Raw genomic sequence first — 10,136 nt, forward strand, 5'->3', positions numbered from 1 at the left:
AATTTGAGTTCTGGTTCCTATGTCTATAGCCAGGGTCATTTTTTAAGGTGGTGTGTGGCATCTTAGCTCCCCAACCAGGGATAGAACCCGTGCCCTCTGCACTGGGGAGCGCAGTCTTAACCCCTGGCCCACCGGGGAAGTGTGATTCTTAAACACAGAGCTCTTACTCTGGAATTACTTTTAAGCTTACAGAAAATTTGCGGGCCTGTACAGTGACTTCTGGACACTCCTTGGCCAGTTTCCCTACCGGTACCGTCTTAATGACCATGGAACAGTTGTTAAAACTAAGAAACCAACATTGGTACATGACTATTAACTGAATGCCAGATTTTATTTCAATTTCACCAATTTTTCCACTAACGTCCTTTTTCTTTTTTTGGCTCCTTCAACCCGTCCAGGATCCCACGTCGTATGTAGTCATCACGTCTCCTTAGACTCCTCTGACCCACGGCAGTTTCTTAATCTTTCCTCATTTTTCACGACCTTGCCAGTTTTGAGGAGTTCAGTGTTTTGTTAGACTGTCCCTCCGCTGGGGCCTGTGCGATGGTTTGCTCCTGACCGGGCAGGGCTGCGGGTTTGGGGAGAAGACCCCAGGGTGAAGCGCCCTTGCCTTCCGGGAGGCACGTGGTGGCCGTGGACTTCTTACTGGCCCGTCCGCCTTGATTGCATGGTTGAGCTGGTGTCTGCCGGGCTCTTCCACTGTGCAGTCACCATTTTCTCCTTCTCATTCTCTGTTATTTGAAGCAAGTGGAGCCCACACTCGACGGGGAGAAGACATGCTCCACCCTCTGGGAGCTACATCTACAGATATTATTTTGAATTCTTCCCTAAGGAAGATGTTCCCTCCCCTCTCCATTTATTTCTATCAGCATGGACCCATGCCTTTATCTGTCTTATCTTTGGGGTTATAATTCAGTACTGAGTTATTTATTTTGTTCTTCAAATTGTTCCCATTCTGGCCATTGGGAACTCTTTCAGATGAGCTTCTGTGTCTAGCCCCTCATCCTTTTTTTTTTGTTTTTGCTTTCTTGAGCATTTCCTTACTTTCTGGTACAGCATGATGCTCCAGGCTCATCTTCTATTTTCCCTTTCGGGAGAGAATCAGCCATTTCTCTGAGGCCCGTGATTCCTTTTTATTAGAGTGTGGTATTTAGAACTAAGACCTATAAACTCATGGCTATTGTGCTGTCACTGTTTCTAGGGCCTCTCATTAGACAGAGGTAGGAAAAAATTATTTTTATACATTATATATGTGCATATTATATACATTATATCATGTGTGTTATATACGTATATAATATATATGCACGTATATTATATATGTATACACACATACCAGAAAAACGTGATTTTAAGCAGATGCATAATGGCTCTAAACCTCAGCTCCTGCCTCTGCAAAATGGGTTTGATAATGATAACCCCTCCTTCATGGAGACACCGTGAAATAAAGTATGTGAAGTTGACAGGGTCTGGTCCCTAGCGAAGCTGCAGAGAACGATGGCTTCCACTGTGTCAGAACTGCACGGCTGAGGGAGCCCTCGCAAGGTGGTGAAGCCTCTGTTTCTCGAGGATGTAAGGAACGCAGAAAGTCCAGGAACGAGATTCCCGGCTCAGTGAAGACCAAGAGGCCCCTCCGCTTCTTCCAGTGCTGAGTCTGCATGGAGAGAGCCCGTGTTGCCCGTGGAGAGGCACAGGCTGGCAAAGCAGAGGAAGCAAGCCCACTTCATTCAGCTGCCCTGGCACATCTGGGTTCTGGCTGACACCGAGACTGGGCCAGGCTGCGGGGGGCTGGGGTGGGGGCGGCCCTGCGGGGGTCTGTGCTGCTGGGCAGGGAGACGGGCTCACCTGTGGGGCGGCTTCGGGGGGTGTATCTGGCGTCCTGGGGGCACCCCTCTGTCTGCCCAGCAGGCTCTGCCCTGGAATCCGGCCTTGGCCGAGGACCCAGAGCCCTGCCTGTACTTGCTGCGGAGGCAGAGGGCAGTGGGCAGGCACGTCTGGGGTTGGGGGGCCCTGGGGCCGTCTGCTGGCCAGTCCCCAAGCCAGGGGCCTCCAGGGGCTCATCTCCAAGGCTTCCCACCCAGGACCCTGCTATCCTCGCCCCTCCTGGTAATTCCCAGAAAACAGTCTATTGTTTGGAAGACTTGAACCTGAAATGAGTGGAGAAAGACACTCAGTTGTTCATTGTTAGGGCACAGTGAGGTTTTAGGGTGAACCAGGAGTCGCAGTTTCAGCCCAGCAAGCCCTTGCCCCCAGCGCAGCCAGCGTGCAGCCACCCACCGGCAGGGAGACGTCTCCTTCATTCCCTCCCTGCCCACCCCACCGCCTCCTTCCCTCTCCTCTCTCTCTCTGTGCTTTTTTTTTAAAGTGGACTTTAACTTATTGAAGTCTGTTTAGAATAATTTTATGACACTTTATTTCTGGCCACACCACGTGGTTTGGTGGGTCTCAGTCCCACACTCAGGGATTGGGCCCAGACACCCAGCGGTGAACATGCAGAGTCCTGACCACTGGACCTCCGGGATGCCCTCTGTGTGCTTCTCCCTGACCCCTTCCTTCTCTCTCTCATGCGAGTCTCCTGTGGGCCGGGGGGGGGGGGGTGGTGGGAGTGGGGGCTTGGACACATCCTTGGATGGCATCCTATCCCTAATGGAATAGACAGACGAGTCAACAGTTGAAATGCAAGGACTCCGAGACAGTTTTGAGCCTGGGCAAGCTTGTCTCTGTTGGCAGGGTGTAAATCGGCACAACCGCTTTGGAAAACAGTTTGCATCTTCTAAAGCTAAGTACCTGCCACCCTCTGACCCAGTGACTTCACTTCTTTCTTTCATATACACCCAACAGAAAGGTGTACACACGTGCCCCCAAAGACAGGAACGATTCCTAGCAGTACCAGTCATTAACTGACAAAAAGACTAGAGATTACCCAAATGCTCATCAGTGGTAAAGTGCATAAATTATGGTCTGTTCTCAGGTGGGGAAGGCTATGCAGTGATGCGAATAAGCCACCTGCAACTCTGCACAAGGAGAGAGAAGCCAGACACAAAAGAGGGCTTCTTGGGTGATTGCATTTGCATAAAGTGCAAAAGCAGGCAAAACTAATTGAGGGGTAGAGGTCAGGGCGGAGGTACTGGGGCAGAACTAGTAACTAGTCTGGGAGGAGTCTGATGATGCTGTTTACCCAGGCCGTTCATCTGGGGACAACCCACTGAGGTCTGCGTACTTTGTGCCTGTGAATGAGACCTCAACAGAACCTTTACCCTGGTGGGAGGAGCCCTGCAGCTGTGGGCGGACAAATAAGGGAGCAGCCAGCTATTACAAGAGATCAAGGCAGGCTTCCTGGAGGAGGTGTCACCCAAGCTACATCTTGAAAGGGGAAACGGAGGTGGCGGGACAAGGACACAGCAAAGCAGAGACCCAGGATCTGCCCTCCTCTGGGAGCGAAGCTCTTTATTGTCACAAAGAGGAGTCAGTGACTTGAGTCTGTGACGTGACCTTGACTTTGGCCTGCTCCTGCTTTGCCTCCACGTGAGAAGGCCTGAGGATCTGTCTTGCTCCAGGATTTTTTCCGGGTTTACATGGAGGCTCAGCTTCTGATTCCAACAGAGCTTAGCTGTGAGCCAGGACCTCCCTTGGGGGAGGGATCTATGTGGTTGGAAAGCGATCCTTTCTTTTCTGTTAAGATTAATTAATTTATTTGCCTGCACCGGGTCTTTGTTGAGGCATGTGGGATCTTGTTCCCCATCCAGGGATCAAACCCAGGCCCTCTGCATTGGGAGCACAGTCTTAGCCACTGGGCCACCAGAGAAGTTCCCAATCCTTTCCTCAAATGAAGGAAGTCTGGTAAGAAAGGTGTTTGGAATTTTAAAGTCCATCATGGAGGCAGGAATAGCAGGTTCTGGACCTGACATTCTTTGTCCCTGGCTGTGGGCCAGGGACAGCGGGACATGCGGCCATCCAGCAACTGTGAATATTTCCACAGCCACCCAATTCTGTGGAATGATCAAAGAATGGGAGGAAATGCTTTATAAACTGTGAAATGCTGTGCCCTTGAATAGCCCCTAGAACACTCCATCACCTCTCTGAATGGTCAGGTGTCTCCCGCGCCTGGTGGCGATGGTTTTGGGCTGGGGCCTAGGATGGGGCTTCCCTGGTGGTCTAGTGGCTGAGACTCCTGCTCTCGAGGCAGGGGCCTGGGCTCCACCCCTGGTCAGGGAACCAGATCCCACACGCCACAGCCAAGCCCTGGCATAGCCAAATAGGTAAATATATATATATATAAATGTGAACCCTGAAGGCTGGCACAGATGGGCGTGTCGCTAGAGGAAGGATGGAGTGCCGCCCTCACTGGCCACTCCCCAGGCCTGGTTAAGGCCTGTGTGCCCGTCTTCATGTCGAGTGGGGACTGTTGGTCCCATTTTACAGGGAAGAAGACCGACAGTCAGAGAGAAGGGCCGCATGCGAGTCCACACTCGAGAGCCCCGTGCAGGCTCACGGCCCTGGGCCCTTCAGGTTGGTCTTTAGATTCCAAGCTCTTTCCCATCTGCGCTTTTGCCCTGGCATGCTCTCCCTTCAGATATTCAGGTCTGGCCCCTTCTCATTCCTCGGTTGTTGCTCTTCAGTTAAATTGCGACTCCGTGGACTGCAGCACACCAGGCCTCCCTGTCCATCACCAACTCCTGGAATTTGCTCAAACCTATGGCCATTGAGTCGGTGATGCCATCCAACCATCTCATCCTCTGTTGTCCCCTTCTCCTCCCACCTTCAATCTTTCCCAGCATCAGGGTCTTTTCAAATGAGTCAGCTCTTTGCATCAGGTGGCCAAAGGATTGGAGTTTCAGCTTCAGCATCAGTCCTTCCAAGAACACCCAGGACTGATCTCCTTTAGAATGGACTGGTTGGATCTCCTTGCAGTCCAAGGGACTGTCAAGAGTCTTCTCCAACACCACAGCTCAAAAGCATCAATTCTTTGGTGCTCAGCTTTCTTTATGGTCCAACTCTCAAAATGCCACCGCCTCAGGAGACCTTCCATGGTCACCCTCACATATGCGGTCTCCCCACCTCCCCTCTCGCCGCTCTGGGATTCCTCTCCCCTCACTGTTGGACTGTGGAGTCCACGAAGGCCTCCTCGGGGCCGCCTGCAGCGCCTGCACAGAGGAGACGCCCAGCAGAGGTGTGTCGAGGGGACTTGAAGCCAACTCCATGCGACTCCCGAGCCTGCACTTGGCGTGTCCCCTCAGACCTGCTCTGCCCCTCAGTTCCCACACCAGCCCCCACTAGGAGCCACATGCTGGGAGTGAGGCTGCCCCACCCCAGCCTGGGTGAGGCTGCCCTGGGCACCAGAGACCAGCTCAGCCACTCCTGCCGCCCTGACCTGGATTTGAACCTGGGCTCAGCTCTCACTTCCTGTCCTGGAGTGACCCTTTCCCACTCCAGGGTCCTTCTCTCTGGGTTTCCGATGTCCTGCTCAGAGTACATTTCTGACACTCCTGGGAGAAAGAACAAAAGGACAGGGGCTGAAACTGCGACAGGAGGGGACTCTGGTTAGACATAAAGTAGAACTTCCCAACTGTGGGAACTGTAACAGACACCTGGGCGGGTGAGGAAGTGAAGTTATGGAATCTCCTCCCTTGAGCAGCGTGAAGAACAGGATGAACAGTCAGCAGCCTGGGTGGGGTGCAGGAGTGCAGGCAGGGCGAACTCTGGGAGCCACGCTTAGGGCCGGGGATCTGGTCAGGAAGGAGAGGAGGGGATCAGCTGTTAGCTCTGGCATTCTAGATGCCAGCGCGGGTGTGGGAGAAGGTGCAGAAAGAGGCTGAAGGGGGCAGAGGCTGTGCCTGTTTATTTAAATACGGTGATAAGGGGAATTTTAAGTTGTTTTCGAGTTTCCAAAGCAGGGTGTGGGGAAGTGAGCCCTATAGCTGGAGTCAGCAGACCGACTTGGGTCCTGTTTCACCACTTAGAAGCTGTGATGCTCTAGGCAAGTTACTTCCCCTTTCTGAGCTCTAATTCCCTCCTCTGTTAAACTGGAATGATAATGCGGATTAAAGGAGGTGGCACTTTGAAAAAGGACTTTACAGAAAGTATTATGATATATCAGGATATATGGCAGACTGGGCAAGTGTTATTATGGTAACAATCATGGTGTTTCTGTTTTCAATGCAAACTATGCACCAGGCATAAGGCCTTTTAATCCTTGAACGTGAACGTGAAGTCGCTCAGTCATGTCCGACTCTTTGCAACCCCATGGACTGTAGCCTACCAGGCTCCTCTGTCCATGGGATTTTCCAGGCAATAGTACTGGAGGGGATTGCCATTTCCTTCTCCAAGGGATCTTCCCAACCCAGGGATTGAACCTGGGTCTCCCGCATCGTAGACAGACGCTTTACCGTCTGAGCCACCAGGGAAGTCTCTATATTTTAATCCTTACAACAGCTCTATTATTATTATTATTATTTTGACTGTGTCCTGAGAACCTGGGCCCTCAACTATGAAAGCACGCAGTCCTAACCACTAGCCTGCCAGGAAATTCCCACAACAACCCTATTTTGTCCCCCATTTTACAGATGAGGAGCCTGAGGCTCATAGAGGTGACACGACTTGTCTGAGGTCACATAACCAGTTGGAACCTGACTCAAGGCTTAAATCCCATATGATTTCAGTCCAGTATCCTGCACCTCCCCCTGCAGCCTATAACTGGCTGAGAAGGCATTTTTCAGACTGTAAAGGATGAGTGTTGTCATCATATTATTTTTTAAAGTAATTGCGGTTCATTCGTTTCCTCTGGTGGGAGCAGCAGCTTCTGGGCCTGCCACTAGAGGGCAGCAGAGCCCGGGGTCCTGCGGGTGGCGCTCTTCCCACCTCGCATCCCGGCTTGAGCCCCCGACGCTTGGCTGTGTTGGGGGGACAGGCCCAGGGCAGCGGCCGGCAGGGGCACGGGCGGGCACAGCCTTTGGGAAGTCGGAGCGCCCGCCCAGTCCTGACTCGGCTCGGAGAGGAAAAGTCTCAGCAGGACGGCGGTTGGCCTCCAGCACCCTCGACCTGCCGACCAGGGCCGGGGCGGGAGCCCTCGCCTTCCCCCGAAGCCCCGGAACCCAGGGCATCAGCCCACAGGGCTCGTCACCATCTCCAGGCTCCCTTTGGACCGTCAGCCCCTGAAAACTTCAGGGTTCCCAGCGCGAGCCGAGCTCTCAGGCGTGCTTAAGGCTTATTGAATACATGTACGTGGGGGGTGTCCAAGCTGGGCCCAGAGCCCCTTCCTTCTGAGATTGCCCGAAGGTGGACTGAAGGGGAAGGGAGTGTTCCTAAGACTGAAAGATGCTTATCCCCAGAGGATCTGGAGACCGGGCCTTGGCCCTGGGATGTCCAAGTCTTTACACCAAGTTCTTGGCTGCATAATGGCACAGTAAAGTCTCCACCACCATGCATGCCTCTGAGTCGCTTCTTTGTGTCTGGCTCTTTGCAACCCCATGGACTGTAGCCCAGCAGGCTCCTCGGTCCATGAGAGTCTCCAGGCAAGAATGCTGGAGAAGGTTCCCATGCTCTCCTCCAGGGGATCTTCCTGACCCAGGGGTTGAACCCACATCTCTTATGTCTCCTGCATTGGCAGTCGGTTCCGCCAGCACCGCCTGGGAAGCCCCAGATCACACCACTTCATCAGCATTGATCACCTCCTTAACAACCTCCTTAATTACCCCCTGTAACCACCTTCTGGGCAGGTTCTGTATGTACCTTTCACATTTTTCAAAGGAGGCAACAGAGGCTCAGAGAGAAGAAGCAACTTGCCTGAGGTCACACAGCAAGTAAGAGGCAGAGCCTCTTTGGACACAGGCCTGCCTGACCTAGGGCCTGCTCCCTGAAGCCTTCAGCTGTGACAGCCACCTCTTACCAGCTCTGCAGCGACGCTCGGCTCGGGGAGCCCAGGCTCATCCACCAGCCACCATGGTCTTCTCAGCGGCCCTGTGAGGGGCAGACTGGGATGAGAGCAAGTGCCCGCGATGGACTGGGGCTCATGCGGCCTGGCGCTCGGCCTCCTCCCAGCTCCACGTTCAGCGATGTGAAACAGGCGCTGGGAGCCATGCGGGTGCCTTACAGAAACCAACCGCCTGCCCCCTCCCTGTCAGCACCTCACAAGGAGCTGGTGGTCATCGGTCACCAGCAGGCCCCTTCTGAACCGGAGCGCCCCGGCTTAGAGAGGAGAGGGATGAACAGAGGCCCCCGCGGGCCCTCTCTACCCGGCCGCGGCCCACCCTCCCCCCTGGGCTCACGCCCTGCCCGCTGCAGCAGTGTGCCCCGATCCTCTTCCCCTCCCGGCGGGTGGCAAGTGCCAGGACTGCCTGCTGGGCCCCAGCCCTCCTCCTTTGGCCTGGGGGCTGGGGTGCTCTTGACCTTGCTTCTTTTTTCAAAACATGTATTTATTTTTTTGGCCATCTCAGGACAGAGTTGGCAGCGGGATCCTTCACTGTGGCACGCGGGCTCAGCTGCCCCAGGCCGGGTGGGACTCAGTTCCCCGACCAGGGGTGGAACCCGAGTCTTCTGCATTGGAAGGTGGCTTCTCAACCCCTGGACCACCCCGCCAGTCCCTCCAGACCCCTCTTTGTGACCGCAGGTGAAGCCTTGTGCCCAGTGGGTGGTGGGATGCCTCAACCTGACTTCGACGCCCCTCCAGCTGTGACCCCAGCAGCATGGCATCGATGGCCAACAAAAAGGAATGACAGCCAGTGGTTTCATATCCGCTTTGTCTTGACGCCCTTCCCCACCTGCCCTGCAGGGTTGGGCCGCGTGAGGCTTTGCGGAAGGCTGGGGCAGAGGCGCCCCAGGAGGCCGTGTTGCTTGGCAGACCGGTGCTGGGTGGTGCTGGTCACCCCGGGCCCCTGGACTCAGTCCTGCAGCCACTCTGGCTGCTGGATCCAGAGGGTTTGGGGTCCCAGCTGGTAGGCAGAGCTCCCGGAAGTGTGGACAGCGGCGGGCTGGGAGGAGCGCAGGGCAGGGCAGGGCGCGCACACCCTTTCCCCAAACAGGTGCCTCCTCCCAGACATCCCGCTGCAGCTGCTGGTTTCCAGGAAAAGGCCGATGCAATCGCTGAGTCGGCGGCTCGAGGCTGGTATCACCCTGGCAGCTCCGCGGGATGAGTCTGCTGCTTCGAGGGCCCAGCAGGGCCTGCCCAGGAGCCCCGGACCTGGCCAGCTTCCCGTTACCCGCCCCGCACCATTGTTCCCGCCTGGTGCCAGCCCTGTGCTCTCCCGCCCCGGCCTCTGGCCCAGAGGGCACCTCAAGCCCCACACCAGCCTGGCTCCGATTTCCCAGATACCAGACTTGCTCACTCTGGAGCAGAAGCAGGTTTCAGGAGGCCTGTGGTTTGAATTTCCGGACCACCCGGACCTGCTCCGTGGCCTTGGGCAAGTCCCTTTCCCTCTCTGAGCCTCAGTTTCCTCATTGTTGAGAGGCAAGTTGTCACACTACTGGGCCTTGCTGTTCAAAGGAAAGGCAGGGGCCCGAGGTGCCAGCTGGTGGGAGGTGCTCAGGAAATGGTTCTTACTCGCTCTCCCCCAGTGTGACCTGTTCTCCCAGGGCCTGTGGGGAAGAAGGAAGCTGTGGGCCCTTTGCAGAGGGCCCACCTGACGTCCGTCAGCACACAGTCATAATACTCATCACGCAGCGCCACGGTTCACTAGAGAAATGGGTCCGAGCTTCTTCTCCTACCCCGGCCAGCTCTGGGCTCCCGGCGTTAGGGGAGCCGCGTGTTGGTAGGAAGTGGGAATGGCCAGGGGCCACTGTCTCGGTGAGATCAGGACTTGAAAGAATCCGGCCTGTCCAAGAGGGGGATGGGCAAGGCTGCCCCAGGGTGGCGTCGGAGGCCTGGTCCTCCCCTCTCCGGGGCAGCTCTGGGTGACGGCCCCTGGCCAAGGAGCCCTGCTGGAGCTCAGTGCCCACACCCTGCTTCTGGTTGTAGCATGTCACCCCTGCTCCAGACAGCGTCTTCTTGTTTGTTTGGGGTTTCGGAGGAATTAATGAAATTGTTATGTAATTAGCAATGTGGTGGGCACCATCCAGGACTGGCAAGGGGAGCTGGGAAGGCGGGGGAGAACTGGGATTGCTCAACCAATGACCAGCGAAGAGGGCGGAGTGGGAAGTAAGCA

This window comes from Bos javanicus, chromosome 2 (genome assembly GCF_032452875.1).
Source record: "Bos javanicus breed banteng chromosome 2, ARS-OSU_banteng_1.0, whole genome shotgun sequence".
Taxonomy (NCBI): Eukaryota; Metazoa; Chordata; class Mammalia; order Artiodactyla; family Bovidae; genus Bos; species Bos javanicus.